This window comes from Nipponia nippon, unplaced genomic scaffold, assembly GCF_047370975.1.
Source record: "Nipponia nippon isolate SJK-2023a ecotype South Korea unplaced genomic scaffold, ASM4737097v1 scaffold_10, whole genome shotgun sequence".
Taxonomy (NCBI): Eukaryota; Metazoa; Chordata; class Aves; order Pelecaniformes; family Threskiornithidae; genus Nipponia; species Nipponia nippon.
This window is the reverse complement of record NW_028262291.1, coordinates 19947619-19965268: the sequence shown is the minus strand read 5'-3', so window position 1 is coordinate 19965268 and position 17650 is coordinate 19947619. Positions and strand designations below refer to the sequence as shown.

Genomic DNA, 17650 nt, shown 5'->3' with positions numbered 1-17650 from the left:
TCCTTCCCATTCAGCTTCCAGCCAGCTAATAGCTGGCAAAAAACCCTGCAACATAATGTTATCTTAGGCTTAACAGTCTTCATTGGCAAAAGGATTTTAGAGGTTAAAACTTACTCCCTTAAGTTTGTATTGTGCAGATCTTTACCCAGCTACGTGAGTGATGGAGACAGCCTGTTTCATGCTGAACAAGCCTGTAGCTACAGCTTTCTGAGAGCAGAACAGCCTTGTAGATGAGATGCCAGAGTAGGAATCAAGAGTTGAATGCTCATTTCTACCACTTCTACTTTATCTTTCTATCTTTTCCCTCCCCCAGACAGCTGCAAAAATACAAATCTTGCACGTGGTGTACAGGGCTTATTTTCATTCATTTGTTCTTGGGAAGCTTTTTAAGAGTTGATGATTACAAAGGTAATAAAAATACACTGATAATTGTAGTCACTGGATGTTTAGAGTAGTGCTGGCACATTAGTAATATTCTGCCATTGTGCTTGCTTGTAGCTTCTTCTAATTATTTAGCAAGTACCTTTGAAACTTCAGAGCTAAGCGTGGGTTCCTTCTGGTTGATAAGGATGTGATTTCTGTGGAAGATACGCTTCTTCCCTTAGTTTTCTTGTGCTGTTAAAGGTATCCTGCTATTGCAGTGGTTTTGGTGCAGTGCTGACCATGATTGCAGAAACAGCGTTGCCTCCATGAGAGTTGCAAACTTGAAATAGAGTCACAACATTAAAATTCCTGCTTTCTGTTGCTTACCTGTTGAAAGATTCAGGAGTGAGGTATATTTCTATACTGTGGTACAGTTACACATTCATTGGTTGCCCTACATCAGGCTTTGTGGCCCTCAGCTAAAGTTACTGCCAGTGTCTGTAGTGTAGAGACAGGGAGCTAGGGTGGGTAATTGGTATGATATCTTACTGCATAGCAGTGTACGTACCCCGTGCCTCTCCTGAATAAACATATCTCATACTGCTCTGCAGGAAAATGCAATCATCCCACAATGAGCAATAACAATTCAAAAACATTTCATAAACATTCTGTTTTTTAAAAAAAAAACAACAAAAACCAACCCACAAGACAACAGTGGTATTTCATTTTCACAAAACGACTTGGAGAGCTCTTTGTGGACTGTAGTAGAAATATTATGGGAGCAGTGGGTCTGAGACTTTCCTTCCCTGTTATTTTTCCATTTAGCATCAAAATACATTTGGGCTTCCTTCTCTGCTATACTACTGTTGTTTGCAAACCTGTGTTTCTTGTTTACGCTCTGAAACTCTTACTGAGACAGCTTGTGCTGTTAGCTGCTTGCTTGAGAAAAGGATCCAGGGTTGAACCGTTCCAAAAGGCTGGATGTTGAAAATGTTAGCTAGGATATCTGTGTGCTTACCTCTGTTTTTCAGAAAGCACAATCAGAGTTTTTAATTTCTGCAAGTCCCTGAGGGAATCCTACTAGAAAAAGATGATAAGGGAAATTGCTTCTAATTCTGCAGCATTCTCTATCCCTTTACTCATCTAGTTGTTATTGTATTGTGCCAACAGCCTTGATGACACATGTTCGTTGCTCCCTTGTCCCATCGCGTGCTGCAGTTATTTTAGACATTTCACTAAAATAACACAACCACAATTGTCATTTCCTGGAGTTGTAACATCTTGGGATACTGAGGTCTGTAGGCAGGCATGGGGTTAACCTTTGCATCCCCTGTAATTATGTCAGATAGTGGAAATTATTACAAGACCCGAGCTTCAGAACAGACAAGCACCTGTCGCCAGCATTTTTGAACCTCTTGGGCTTATCCCAAGCAATCAAGTATCTTATAGCCAAATGGCAGATGTCCACTTTGTCAGTGAATCACTAGTTTAGCAAGGAGACGGTGTTATAACACATGATTTCTTTACTGTATGAGCACAGTAACTTCTAATTTAGACAGGTGAATGATTAATAGAAAAAGGAGCTTTAATAGAAGTAAGGTCAATTTTTTTTTTTTTTTTTCAATTATAAAAGCTGGAGTTATAGCATGGGTCAAGTAGAGCGCAGCACGCAGAAAAGTGTGGATGTGTTGATCCTTCAGGCTTAGGCTGGTTTACCTCTTTGCTCTCCTAACCTTCCTGTTGAACAGTTTTCTTCCAGATAAATTCAGACAGATGAAACTGTTAGAAGTAGAAAAACTTGCAGAGCAAGAAAAGAGGGATCTGAGGATTTTCATCAGGAACGCACTCACCCATCAAATGCCAAAATAGTGAGTTATATAGCATGACCAGACTGTTGGTAGAACATCTTTGCTGTGATCTGTTGAGTTATGTGGCTATCTGCAAATGGCCTTTTGGGCAGAGCAAGGGGGTCTGGAGAGAAGTGCTTTATCACAATATAGCATTGGCCAGCTACAGCAGGCTGATCACTCTGAAGTCCTAGAAATGGCTGTTTCAGGGGTAGCATTCACTTACATCATATGTGATCACTATGAAGAGCAGCAGTTTCACCTTTTGCATTTGCTTGACAACCTTTCAGCTTTCCAATTTGGTTGATAACAAATGCCGAAGTTTTTTAGGAGAATATATGCTGTCAGCTTCGATTGGCTTCCTTTGTAATTTTGACAATGTTCCCTGTGTATGACACAGAGGATTACTCGGTGAAGACTCTGTCACATACCGGGACAAAGGGATTTTAAGAAGAATAATGACAAGTAAACATCCATCTTTGGTGGACTGTTGTTAAAATCCTTTGAGAAGACAATTCATGCGAAGGGTGTAATCAGAGTTTTAAGAATTGCTGATGTCCAGAATGAGGAAGGGTGAATATGATTTTTAGCAAGTAAGGCAATTAAATATGATGCAAGGGTTTGGATTCCCCCCCCCCCCCCCTTTGTTTTGTTTTTTTCTGTTTTCCTAACAGAGGAGGAGGAGCTGAGCAGTGCTGTAAGGAAGATGCAGGTAGGATGAAAGAATCACACAGGATGAAAAACTGCCAAGAGGCGACAGTTGTATTTGCAGAGGGTAGGAAAACAGCCAAGGAGATGACAAAGATGACAAAGCTCGTTTGTACAGCTGGGAACTGCTCACTTAGATGGACAAGGGAAAAAGTAGGGGCCTGGAATAGAAACCTTTAGTGAGCTGATAAACAACAGTGCCAGACCTAAATTTGATGAAGTCCATGGAGCTGCGTGATTTATACCTGTGGAAGATCTCGCCTGTTATGTATATCTTTATTCTTTTGTCCGTTTGCACACATATAAAGTTCAGGTTTGTGTTTTTGATGTCATACAGGTTTTCTCTTGTTGTCCCCCTTCAGTTGGATTTTTTTTTCTATACTTGTATGTTGTTAAGTGTTGAAGGATATCACAGTCATTTCAGGCTTGCTTATTTCCATAATATACCATCAGAGGGTTTTTTGATAGTGTGGCATTTAGTGAATGGCAGAGAGCTTTTCCAAGGCTGTGAAAGGACCTTTGACTCACTCAGCTGTTACCTTTCTTCATGTAAAGCTGCATACTTTGAAGTTCACAGCTCAGTGACACTGATGTCTGTCTTTAGAAACACTAGGTTGCAAAACTTGGGTGTGCAGAAAAAAGCTGCACCTCAGCTCTAATTTTGGTGAATTCTGTTGCTGTTTTATTTTCATGTAATATTCTGTGAGCTGCCAGTTTTGTTGGGTTTTTGGGGTTTTTGTTTGTTTGTTTGTTTGTTTGTTTTTTAAATGCCATTGTTGTGGCAACAAAATGAAGAGCCCTTCTGCCCTTCTTTACTGAATTGTACTTTTTCCAGAAGGGAAATAAAATAAGTATTAGAAGCAGAATCAACAATAGCAAAAATACAAGCTAGTAATAAAACCACATGATTGTTTCCTTCTTTCTCTCTCCCTTAACAAAAAGAGAAGGTGAACCAAGGGTGAACAGACTCTGCCCTGCTGTGGGGAGGCATCGCAAACTTCTGGGTCCATCCGCTTTTATAGCGACCAGTAAATAGTCATAAAGTGCTTGAACACGGCGTGTTTATGTGCAAGTAGGTTCTGTATTCAAAGATGATAAGAGTTTGTATGGTGATGGGAGTACTGATCGTAAAAAACTTCAGAGGAGCCTGACTTTTCAGTTGTCTGGAGACATTTCTATATCTGAAAAACAGCCCTACAAGCTGAAAATGTCTGCAACAGCAGGAGGGAGAATGAAAGGCCTCCAAGCACTTCTCTTCAGAATGGTTAAGGAATTTGTCTTCAATGTCACCCTTTTATTTTTAAAAAGGTTACTTTGGAAGTACTACATAGTGGTATTAGGACCACAAGGCATTGCTAGGGTTAAATGACTGGGAACCTGAACCAGAACTTTTTGAAATCGGAGGAAGTTTGGGAATGGCTCGTGGCCATGAAGAGGGCAGGGAGTATGGCATTGGGTAAGAAGGACACGCACACGCACACGCGCACCAAAAAGATGCTCTTAGCATCCCTCTTTAAAAACCATGTGTTTAATCTCAGTAATGAAATTTTACAGTCAGAATTTCTGTGCGTTGCTGTTGTCATGCCAGTCAAAACGAAGGTCTCTGCTACAAGGTTTTGCAGCATGATGCAAAAGAGACCTGAAAGTGGTAATGTTTCCCTTTCCTCCCTTCCTCTCTTTGTAATTCAGTAATTCAGTTAGAGGTGCAATTGGTGAAAAGCACCAAAAAGGTTTGATCATATTTGCTCTCCCTGGCCAGCTCAGATATGCTTATTTGTATGTGTGTCAGTTTTTCACACCTGCTTTGAAACAGCAAGGGAGGATAATGTGGGAAAAGAGAGAGAACTGGCTTATTGTTTCCTTTTATGCAAATACTTGGGCTAATCCAAGCAGGAGTCTTTCAAAAGGCAAAACTTTATCAAGAGCCAGCCTTGCTGTCACTTTTACGCTCGGCGTTATAAATTGGGCCTCTGTTTTGGATTGATATTCTTCATGAACAAACTCAGAAAGTGGAATTTAAAAACAAAAAAGGGATTCAATTATTTTAGCTTCATTACGCTTCATGCTGCTGCTGCTCCTCCCCCTGGAGAGCACTGGAGAGACTCTCTTGCTGTTTCAGGCTCTTCTCATTTACAGAGTGCGATTATATGAGTTGACCAAATTTTCCAAACCACTGATCTCGCTGCAGCTGCTCTGCTGCCTTGTTTCTGGCTTATGTGCAGAAAGTTAGTGAGTTGTCTGGAATTGCCAATAGTTCTTTTAATTGAAGACAGTTAAGGGATCTGTATTTTGCTTTTCTACGTTACTTAGCTGCTATGTTCCCTGCGCATCAGGTAGAAGGGGGAGATATACTGTATGGGAAAGGTTTTGAATGTTTGCATAGCTTCTTAGAAGTCTGTGGGTCTGTGCTGTTTTGTAGGAGCTGGATTTGGCTGTGCCATGTGACTCATGCTTTTAGGCAATTGAAACACTTTAAATTACATCAGAGATTTGGCCAGTGAATACCCCATTAGGAGTATGCTTTATATATCAAGTGCATGTGAATAAGCATGCATGAGGGCATGCAGCTCGTTCTTTTTTTTTTTTTTTTCTTGTAGCAATTCTTTTTCCTTTCCCTTAACTCCTGTTGTATCAGATGTGGCTTTATCTGATGTGTTCTGCAGCACAGACAGACTTAAAACTAGTTTATTTCTTTATCTCTCACCTGCTCTGCCCAACTGCAGGTTTACCCCATTATAACACAGACAGCAGAGACCATTGGTAGCAGATTAGGATTGGATAAACTTCCCTGGGCACGTTCAAATCCTATCACATACCCATTATAAAGCAGCTGCAGACCCAGGGAAGAGGCATTTCATTGATCAAAGTCTACCTAGCGAGCTCTAAACCTTGTGGTCTATATATATATTAATGCCACCACATTGGCAGCTTTTCGCTAAATCTAAGCAGAGAACATAGTGTGTAGATGCAAAAAGTCTTTCACAAACTCCTCATCTGCAGTCAGTCCAGAGAAGAAACCATGGGGGCAGAAGGCATGAGCCATACCTGTGTGGAATTTAGCTGTGAATACCATGCTTGTAAAATAAGCTCTGACTTCAGAAAGGTAGATGGCATGTCTTGGTGCAGAACGTTATGTGTAAGTGGTTCTTCCCTCTTGTGCTCATCTGGCATCACATAGAAATCACGTCCTCAGAGCTGAACCTGTTGAAATGTCTCAGATGGGCCAGATGAGGCTGGAATTGCTGCAGACTCCCTCTATCTGCTGCCTGGCTGATCTTTTTCTCCCAGCCTATGCCAGAAGGACTTTGGCTGCCCTTGCACCAATCTGTTTGCTGTGGGACAGGTGGTGGCAAGCCATTCTGGCCGCCCAGTGTGAGCTTTGCTATAGCCAGTGCCATCAGGAACAGACTGTAGTGTGCATTTGTGGAGGTACAATTTAATGGTTGGGGCTGGATATTGCACAGCATGCAGTGGAACAGTCTTGTAATGTTCCCAGAGCAGCGCAGGGATAATAACCTTAAGGCCTGGGGACAGGCAACAAGCACTCTTTGGCCGGCACTCCAGCTGCAGAGCTGGGACAGCCTTCCACTTCCCTGTGGCCATCGCTTCACAAAAGGTGATGCCTGGGGTGTGCAAAAGGGTTTGGCACCTGTTTAACCCCACATCCAAATGCTTCTGCCTTAGCTTCTGTGCAGAGCTGTTGTCTGTGTTGATACTTTGAGAGGCACCTGGAGAAATGTTTGACTCTCTTTTCCTGCTAGAGCCTTGGAGGGTCCATTTTACAAAGGAGAGCAATAGAGGGGTGATGTAAAGAGAGGAGAGCCATTCCTCATTGGCAATGCTGAGCATTTCTCCTTTTCATACAAATATTGCCACTATTTAATTCTGCAGTTTGAGTTGGCAACAGCTATAAAGTCAGAAAGCAGATGCTTTGCAGAGAGAAATTATTTCTGTGCCGTTGGTTTTCTTGCCCTATAGCAAAGTTTTATTGTGAGTCGATTGTGTCTGTAATAAGCCCGGCTTTCTGAGAGCCGCTCTTGGGTAGGAGATAGGAAAGTTTCACTGTGAGCCTCTTGTCCCCTTTGTCAGAGTTAATTTCCCATTTCTAGCTGGCTTTAAGGTAATGGTATGCTTGTTTTGTCAATTTAATAGCGAGGGAAGCCGAAAGTTTTACTTGTTGAAAGCCTTTATAGGGGAAATCCCTGAAGTGTGTTCAGTATGCTCAGTGCCAAGTGCTGTTGTGCCACCAGCATCACTGGACTTTGGGGCTGTTCTAGCTACTTGTAGCTGTTGCAGGCTCACTGCGTGCTTTGCCCTGGATTGTAGTGGTTTAAAGAGAAAGAACCTGACTTTGAATGTATTTAGAGTAAAACAAAGCAGTAGGATTCCTGCCTGTGCCAGGGGTTTTCTGCTGCAGTCTGAAAAATGTTATGTTGCATGGAAGCCTCTGCTGGACTTCTGTACTGAGTGAAAGCGAGTGTGGCAGAATCGGTCTTCTACCAAATGAGAACTTTTCAATGGGAGCAATGGCTGGGGAAGTCACTTCTGAAGAAGAGGGTCTCACTGCAGGGCAAGCTGTTTCCACTCTCTAAAATCTCTTCTACCCTGCCTCTTCTAACATGTGAGTTTGTGCAAGCATGTTGAACATGCATAATTGTACTTGTGTCATACTTTGATCACAGCTCCTTGGAGGTCCTGGCAGGAGTATTTATTTAAGTATTTCAGAAACTAGCTCTAGCTGCTTGCACCAACCATAGCTATTGAAGATTACAACTGAGGATAATTATTCTTTTGTAAGAACTAGTTTTTATCAGAGAGAACATACAGCCCTGGTAGTGCCATGCATGTCTTGCTGGTGCTTTAGCACTTCCTCATAATCATCACACTAATGCTGCCCAACTGAGCAAATCCCATGGCCGTTTCATCCAGATAAAATGGAGAAGATGGATGAGCTTTTCACTGCCCCTGGAAGGCTGACAACAAATCTCAGATTCATCAGACCAAGGAGGAAGCAATTACCCAGACAGCAGCTTGCCAACAGCAACTTTCTCCCTTAAAGTAAAGGGGCACAATGACATCATATTTTCATCAGCTCTCCCTGTGCTGCTGCAGTGAAGGGAAGGCAAAGGCTAGGTGTGAGAAAGCTGCCTCTTCCTCCAGAGCTTTCCTCTGACTTTTCTCCTTCTAAACCTCTGCTTTCTATGCTACTGTCTGTCCTTCTGTCTTGAATGCACTTTATTCCCTTCCACCTTGTACCAGAACAATAGAAAGACAGACATTCTTTTAAATTTCATGCTGCTTTGGGCAAATTTGTCTGCACTGGCACTTGTGCTTTGTTTCCTGCTCCATCATAGGTTGAAATCCAGCATGGAACAGCTCAGACACAGGATACAGTTGACACAAGTGGCATCTGAGGGAAGTGTTTTGGGATGGGAAGAGAAGTACTTGATGAAAAACGAGACTGTGCATCCCACATATAGTCACTCAGAGTTAACATACCTGAACCCGAAGAGAGAGCAGCAGCATGTCAACAGCTGTGTAGAGAGTATATTTTACCCAACAGTTGTGATGTGGATGAGATAGATAAGAAGACTGTTAGCAGGTCTGTTTGCCTTGGAGGCTGTGTGAGTAAAGTGGAAGGATAATTCCAGATCATGGCATAGTGTTGGATGTGTAGTATCCAATAGCTTGGATGGCAAAAGCCCACAGAGTGTAAGTGGGAAATGCCTTCTAGTCTCATGTTCCTTTAACTAGTCTGGAAGTTGCAGTGCTTTGGGGGGAGGGGGGGGGGGGAGCAAGGGGGGAAGATACCTTTCTGTCAGTTTTCTCTACCACGTCTGTGCAAATGGTTTCTTTGAGTTTCATTCCCCCTCCATAAGCAAATTGGAGATGGCAGTCATTGAGCAGAAAGGAGTTTTGGTTCAGTGAACACAGAAAGCCTTCAAATTAGGGACAAATGCAGAGCTCCTGTAGAATAGCAAAAATTGCTGAGATGGCATATCTCAGGATGAAGGTCAAGGATGGAGAGGGAACGTTCATCCAGATCACTGAGTCTGGAGGGAACTAGTTAAGAAGGCTACTAGTAAGGCTATTTACTCAAAAGGATTTTCCTTCATGTTTCTCTGCTTTATCTTTCCACTTCCATTTGAGGACTCTCATTCATCCTGCTATGCTTTCCTCCCTTGCAGTATTTCAGCCGTGTACTTTTGATATCTGTCTTTCTCTCTTGTGAGAGAGCATTTTCTTAATGGAAAATCATGCTCTTAGAGAGCTGTGGGAAAGAGAGGAGGTCAACTGAAAATTGGATGCTTTTTTTTGTTGTTGTTGTTTTTGTCCTGACAAAAGCCCGTTGCATTAGAATAGTTCTTGAGACGTGCCATGTGCCAGGTGGGATCTCATCATTCTAGACTAACCACCAAGCATTGCTGTAACTTGATAGGCAAAGCTCACTCGCCCTTGGGAGAGCAAGAGACCATGCTGGGGTTGAAATGCCAGAAAAAATACTGAAGTGAATGCCTCTTGGGGATTCACTTCATCATTTGAAGGTGAGCTGTTAAAAGGCAGGCTCTGACGACGAGAGCTTTCTGTCCCTTTGATTGTGTTTTGGCTGTTAAATGATTAATGGGATGGGAATGGAGACTGCTGAAATCATCTTGAGACTTCTCTTGTTACGGAGCTGCTCGTTTACAATTTGAAATCAGTCATTTAGCTTTAAGTGGCTGCGGGTCATTAATTATGAGCAGGTTCTCTACAGTACAGCTGCAAACTGTAAGTGGCCTCATGATGAGTTATTAAAGAAGACTTTTCCTTTGATTCACAAATATGATTTTTAGCCTGAACTTAACTGAGAGATTTCATACTGAGTCCCATTGCCGCCTTCTGCCCTCCTATCCGGTGAAGCTAATTTTGTAGTTAATCCAAGAATATGGTTCACTATCCAAAATACCCTCTTGTTCTTGTTTGGATAAAGTTATGCTTCTCAGTGTTTGACTTCCTTTTCTATCCCACTCCCATGTCTCTCTCTGATTTTATTCTCTCGTCAGACCTGTCCCACGCAGCATAGACACATTGCAACAGTCTGTTCCCTGAAGCTCATTTATTCTCTTGCCTATTAAATTTGCATAAAATTTCACTGTTTTGTTTTGGGGGACATCCTAGAATTAGTATGCAGCCTGGTGTCATGAGGCCGTTCTCTAGATTTCCTCTCTTTGCTGAAGGCTGTAAAATTTATATTTCGGAGCTTTTTATTTTTCCACCTGTGGCATTTGAATTGCAATACACCCTGTGGACATTTCAGCTTTGTCAGCTTGACTGTTTTTAATCTGTAATCATTTATCATCGTTGGCAATGATTTTATGTCTCGGTTTTTTTTTAGCAGGTATTGCAGAACACTTATTGGTAAACTGCTGTGAGCATGCAAAGACTTAAGATATATAATTTATAAAGCCATATTTATGTAGCAGTGCTTTATGATGGAAGGTTGTGCTGAGAAAGCATTTGAGGTGACGGTTTATTTTTAGATGAACTAGAAGTCTTTGTTTCCATCTCATTTCAGGCCCCAGCACAGAATCATTGAGGATCTCCAGAAACCCAAAAGCTTTTTCCCCTCTAATGGCAAGAGAGAGTATGTAAATAAAACTGACGAAAATAAAAATGCAATAAACTACAACTGTTTCATGAATTTATAATGTGAGGGGGCAAAGTAATAAAAAAGCTATAAATTTGTGTCACTCATACTCCTTCATTAAGAGCTACTAAGCAAGACATGTAATGGGCAGTGCAAGAATGTAGCTGAATGCTTTCTATGAGTATTGACTGGAAGGGACTTGCTAAGCTGAGATAATTTGATTCTTCATGCTCTCTGTGTGTATTTGCACACACATGGGGTTTTAATATAGCTATGTGATAGCATGTTTTTATTGTAAGGGAGAAAAAGATCAATATGTAATTTTAATTAATAAGGGTAGGTGAGTTAATTTCCAAATTACCTCAGGGAGGATTGTGAAGTTTTGTGACCTGACATTCGGAGAGAGAATAATCTTTTCTGTCTTTTAGGTAACAGGGCAAGGGAGGGATTTTATGTTTAAGTCTATGTTGTTTGCTCCAGCTACCCTACAATCACTGCTTAGAGTAGGTTTTTCCTAAAGGGTCATTTGTCCTCAATGCATATTCTAGGCTAGGCTGGAGTGACCTTTGGAGGTGCCTGTTTCTTTCCAATGACAAAGGAAGGAGAGTCTGGGCAGATGCATTTGAGCTGGAATCCGGGTTGCCCTAACTCTACACGTCTGGGCTACTGTTGCAGTCAGGGAAATTCTGGTCAATGCCGTTAATGGTGTCTAGGGAGCTATTCGGCCGACCAAAGGCGGGCATAGACTATGATGAGCTGCATTGATTTCTATACACCAGTAATAGCACTGACATGTAAAGTTAGGTGACCTGAATCCCACCCTATATGTCTAAAAGCTGGTCATATAGACCTGGAGTTAGAAGAAATATTTGCAATTTTTCTGTGTTGTATCCTGTAGCATTTGACAAAGGAAGATGGAGTTTAGTCCAGAAATCTTCTGCAGTTCAGACGTTTCAACAGTACTTATATGACCAGAGGGGTACTTGTAGGTAGCCCTTAGTGTAAGCTTATTGTTTGGACAGTCCTAGTGGGAATGTTTATACTCATTTTTACTTCATAGTCTTTGTGCTCATGTCCACAGATCCCTGAAACAGAAAAAGCAAAATAAAATGTGAAAGCGAGGGATTCTGGGGGCTTTCCTATCTGTACGTTGCAATGAAGCTGCTGATCACAGATCTGTTTAACTAAATGTGTTTATTCCAAAGTATCTGAAATGCTTCCATAGCAGATATTTGGGTGGTGATAAGAAAGGACCATAGTGTTTCCTTTGGGGATAACTAGCACAGAAAAAAAGATTATTTGAGGTGGTATTCATTACTGATGGCATACTGCCCGTGCTTGGAAGTGGCTTGGGATACAGGCAATTGTATATAAATAGAACTAGTAAGAGTGCAGAAAAGCCTCAGATGTGCTATTGTATAGCAAAGCCTAATATAAATAAACAATCATTAAAAATTGCTAACATAAACCAAGGGAATAATCTTTGCTTTCTCTTGTACTCCCACCCAATTAGAATAGTTTTCTTGACAAGGCATTTGAACTATTGAAGTGAGAGATGCTATTCCAGTCATAACGCGGGTTTTGTTACAAGGGATTGCTTACGTGGTATTGTTAGGCAATTGCGAGGGTACTAAATACTTTGTTTGCCTGTACAAATATTATTAACAATCCATTAAAAAGAATCCATAAAAGATTCAGAACACATTTTGCTCAGCTTTCTGATGGTGTTCAGTGAAAGAAGATGAGCTTTGTGATGTGAGGCTGCTTGTTATTAGGGTGTGATTATTGCTCACAAGTCTGTTATTGATCAGTGGATCAATACTGAACGTGGTAGAAACCCTTCCTACGATCATGTGAGCTGCTTATTGATGGGAGTGTTTAAAAAAGACTTCTCATTAAAAGGCAGTTGTGGTGTACAAGTTTGGTCATTCTCCCCATCTCCGTGGAAAGCTAAACCTTAGAAAAGGAAGGTCTCACTGCGTCTTAATGTATTTCACGTTTCGTCATGAATGTTGCTATTGCTGGTATGCTTAGCTGTCCTCCGTGGAGCTATGTTTGCATTTGCGTCTTGGATGCCCCAGTTGGTTTTGGGGTGTGTGTGTGTTTGTTTTCATACCGGAAAGAATATTAAGACGGTGAGTGTTCATTTTGCATGTGAGCTCTTATGGCAGTCAAGGGGTTAAGTTGCATCCTAGAGAGTAATAGGTTTTCACTGTGAAATGTGGCAGAGGCACTAGTGGTAGGGAGGGAAAATAAGGATAAAAGGAGAGGGGGGGAAATTGTGATGGAGTGATCCGAACCAGTCTTTCATTGCACAATTTTCTTTTATTCGTGAGGCCTCAGCACCCCTACCTTGTACACCAGTTGTTTTCTAGTTCATTTTATTCCCAACACTAACCTCACACCTTATGTTATTTCCATTGATTGATGCTGTAGTGTTGTTATGATATGGGCTGGAACGTGTCTTTAGCTTTACTGGAAGCATGAATATGAAGAAGCCTCTTAATAAATAGCAATCAGAAGGTTTTCATGCCTGTGACTCATTCAGATAGGACGGTTGTGCTGGAGTCATGTCCCACAGCTTTCTAGGAGCTGAGATATTGTGTAAAAGTCCTACTGCTTCCCAAAACATTCTTGTCCCTGCTGGGGATGGGCTCAATTCCAGAGCAGGGCTTGAGCCCCTCAAGGAGAGAGTTGGGTGTGCCAGGAATCAGCCCGAGAGTCCTGTGCTTTTTGGGGAGGGACTTGGAGAATAGTGGGAAGGGCCTTCCTGTGATACGGAAGATTTGTCTGTCCTTGAAAGGACTCAAGGTGTTGCCAGCACCTGGTCAGAGAGAGCAGGTCGCAGGCACAGTATCTATGATGGGACTGAGGGAAGGGAGTGCTGTATTGCTGGTGTTCCCACTGACCCTCGCCTCCAGCCCTCTGCTGTCAGTTGGTAGCTTTAAGAGCAGTATTTGATGGTGACCCTATATATCCTTCTTGACACTGTTACTGGCTGCTGAGTGAACTTCAGAAAGGTGAATGGGAGGGGAGAATGTGGCATAGCTGCGTTGCTACTGGAGGAATTGAAGAAGACCTGTTCTATTATGTAGACTGTGTTTGCAAAGAAAACCTTTGAAAAGGTCTCCATCAGGAAAATTAACCATAATCACAGTGGAATACATCAGCACAATTTGGGACCTGGGGAAAAGATGCTCTTAAAATCAGCCTCAAGATGTAAAGAGCCAAACACATTAATAAAAGCCGCCTGCCCGCCATTCCAGAACTGAAACCAGAGACTTTTTTTGTGATCTGACTCAACTTCCAGAACTAAGTTCGGCTTCTGCCAAGGTGCATTGCAGGGGATTCTTTGTTCAGACTATTTAATCAAATATTGGTTTATATAGTCAAGACTCCTATTTTTTAAAAGCTTTTGTGAGGAAGGATATCAGCTTTAGCTGTCGTCCTTTTTTTTCACAGTATCAGCAATTTTCTTTTTTAGATACACAACTAATTTTGCATTTCAGCTATAGTATCTATATTCACTATGGACGTTTCTATAGCAACCAGCCTTGTGCTATCTACATACCAATATGGATGGAGTAAACATGAAACATAAAAATGTTTTTAATTTTATTTTTCTGCAGACTGTGCCTGTTAACACGTTTTAAAAATTTTGAGTAATATGAAATAGAAAGACCATCTCTGTCATCTTCGTACTCCTTAAGAAACCTGTTTATTTATCTTTGCTTTTTATATGACCCCTATCATCTTATTATTTCACTGCCTCTTACTATAAACCCATCCAATGCCTCTAAGGGAGAGAAAAGCGCTAAAGACACCAAATAATCTGGATTTTATCCAATGCACGAAATCTGTAGTAAACCAGGAAACTGAGCTGTGGCCTCTGGAGTCATTATTTGATACTCATTATCCTCAGTTTCTCTCAGCGTCTCACCAAATTTAGGTAAAGTTTAGGTAAAATTCTCTGTCAACGATCTCCTTTACAGAAATCACAGTTTTTGTGTTGTGTAAAAGAACAAATGTTACCATTTTATTTGCTCTATTGTTTCCCATATTTAGTGCTATGTATGTGACAACAGGTGATTAAAATTGCATCTAGAGCTCCAGATCTGGTCTTTTGCCAGTTTATGCTACAAAGTAATTTAAAAAGTTTTGTATTATTTTATGGATGGGACAGAACAGGAACTCGAGAGCACACTCGGCTTTCTTCCATCTCTGCTTCTTTTTTAAAAGATTTAACTTCCTTTGATAGATTCTGATTCCAGACCTCATGCGTATATTCCTCTTTACAACTGTATCGATTTCATTACAGTCATCCCAGGTGGATTTAGAAATTACATTTGAGGAGCAGATGAAAAAGCTTTTAACACTTTCAATTTGGCAGCAGTTAAAACTAGAACCTGAAAAGAGACATATTCTTTTTGTTGTCATGTATTCACCCCTTTCCCTCTTCTAACTCATGCATTTGTTCTGCATTTCAGTGAGTTGTCATTAACTCAGTACTTTACTCATAATCCTTAATTTGAATTAGAGTTTAGGCAGTTTTCCAAATTGGATGCTTGTGGCACTGATAATCACCATTTTTTAATATTCTGTGATCATGTTTAATCTTTTATCAGCAATGCTGCCTTAACAGGTCATCCTCACCTGTTCTATTTCTGCAAGTTTTTGCATCCTCAGTGGTATGACTTTGCAGTATGGGACGATTAAGTGCACTACAGAAGTGACTAATTAAAGTCAGTGGCAGTTAAGCACATGCTTTAAATGCTTTGCTGGATAAGGATGTGATTGAGCACACGTTTAAGTGTTTCAATGAATTTTGAGCCCATGAAAGGAAAACATCACTTTTCAATTGGGTGGATTAACTCATAAATGTTGTAGTTCTTTTCTTTTGTAACTGTAGTTGATAGATAACTATGATTTAGAGGAGCAGGTGCGTAGGAGAATGCTAGTCATAAAACAGCAGGGATTAACTGAATGACTTTTTATTCACTTTTCCATTAGTGGGGTGTCAGCATGATGTTCTGTCTTTTGACATCTTCAATTGTCCCCAAATTTACTTTAGTTGTATGAGACTGCAATTTAGTGGTGGAACTCAACTGGGGAAGCATAATGAATTTCTTAACGCTTAAGCTCTTGAGGCTCAAACCTCGCCAGGGTAACTGAAAAAGCAGCATTTTATATGTTTCCATTATTGACACTATGAAAATGAATGCTCTTCTTGTGATGTTTGCCCACATAGAGCTCCAAAGTCCTGTTTGTAGACTTCCTAGGCTTGATAAAAACGCTCTTGGTATTTGTCAGGCTCACGCACTGGGTGGAATATCCTAAAACAAAGCCTATTTATAGGAGAGAAGTGTCTACAAGGAAGGAAGCAACAACATGAGCTATTGAAGTGTGTTTCTTCAAACCTGTGACAAGACTACAGTGCAGTAGAGGGCAGTGAGGGTATGAATCCCAGGATGTCATGCTGGCAGGCAGAACACGGGTTAGGATTGTAGCCCTCAGCTATCTGTGTGAGTGTAACAGTTGCTTGCCTGTCATGCAGGATATCAAGTTCAGGCCCGTGGAAGATGGTGCGTCATGTCTACTTTGAAATCATGTTGAGCGCTACACACTGCGTTGCACTACTGACAAGACAGTGGCTTGTAAAGGGGAGGCAGACAGCATGTTAATCAATTCGTAAGAAAAAGTCTAGTATGACGTTCAGGCTGGATCCTTGGCAGTTGTTGATGAGGGTGGTGACTGATCAGTCATGCTGGTTGACACCAGTGGGGAATGGAGGCCTGAAACTCTTGGAGGCGTTTGGCTGCTGCTCGTGTACATAATGGCTCATATTGCAAGATGAGATTTTTTTGTATTTGAAACTAATTTTTAAGCAAAATGATAAGAATATGGGATGGCAATGCCAAGCAACTAGTTTCATAGAGCTTTTAATTTTTTAACTGCTTATCTGAAGAGCTGAAGAGATTGGCATTTGAAATGTTTTGTGCTTTACTCAGTTGCGTTCTTTTAGAGCATTTTCGTGTAAGTCATAGAGGTATTAGTGAAAGAGTTCAAAAGTGGAATTAAATGACACCAGAACAAAAAAAAATTTTGGCTTGAGAGAATATGCCACAGTGAGTAGATGTTCTAAAAGAAAGTGTTGAGTCTGGGAGTAGAGCAGCATCTGTTTGTGATGTGTAATTTATGTGGGATAATGTCTGTCTACTGGCTGGAGCTAGCACTCAGGAGTTGAGACCAGACATGTCTGTCTGAGAAGCAACGCAACTGAGAGCCCATCTGAATTATATGAGGAAAGCATTTCCTGAGTTGTTCCCTTTTACAGAGGTGCTCTGCGGACTGCAGGCTTGGGTTTGGGTTTTGTTTTGGTTTTTTTTTTCTTTTCTTTTTTCCTTCTGTACAAGCCTCATGATATGCCCTACTTTTGAAATCCCAAGTCTCAACAGACTTTTGAGGTCTATCCCAAGACTCAATAGATTGGACACTTTTCTGCCCTTATTTATGCTTCTCTGAAAAGACTTCTTCAGGGGACTGTGCTGACTCAGCCAGCCTGACAGTGAAGGTGCTAAAGATGTGTGGGTGGAGTATGGGGTGGAAAGGACATGCTTGCATTCAGCCAAGCTTTAAAAGGCTGCTTAGTCCCTAGAGTGGGAAATCAAGGAGACTTTTTACAATGATCTAGAGGATCCGTAAGCCCAGTTCTCATTGATTTTTTGATGCAAATTATGAGACAGCTCAAGTGCTCTGGAGTGATGACAGCCGAGAATTTGCTGGCAGCTGCCCAAATTCCATAAGCAATACCGAAAACCTGGGCCATGGCTGCAAGAGCAGAAGCAGCACTACAGTGGAGAAGGAAGTGCATGTGTGCAAAGAGCTGAAGTCCTAATTCCTAATTCTACCTCAAAAATGCAGTTAGATAATTTCATCCTTTCCCCGCCCCCCCCCAAAGGTACCATAGCATAAGCACTGCGTTGTTTCTAGTTTAGCTATTGATTGCATCAACACAAGAGTCTGTTACACGTGGGCATAAGTTCCCTGCAACTATGCTATATCAAACTGCAAAAAATCTAGTGGACTGGGTGTGTAAAGGTTAACA

General features: G+C 41.3%; 1 protein-coding gene across 24 annotated transcripts in view; it reads left to right on the top strand.

Moving 5' to 3' along the window:
* Positions 1-17650, top strand: part of TSPAN4 (tetraspanin 4) — a 443271-nt gene that overhangs the window by 347298 nt on the left and 78323 nt on the right. Inside the window, exon 1 of one of the 24 annotated variants that reach the window (XM_087745839.1) lies at positions 2137-2231. The exons of the other annotated variants lie outside the window; for them this stretch is intronic. The gene's annotated coding sequence lies outside the window, so the exon portion shown is untranslated. Of the gene's footprint in view, positions 1-2136; positions 2232-17650 lie in introns of those variants that run through there. 24 annotated transcript variants of the gene reach the window in all.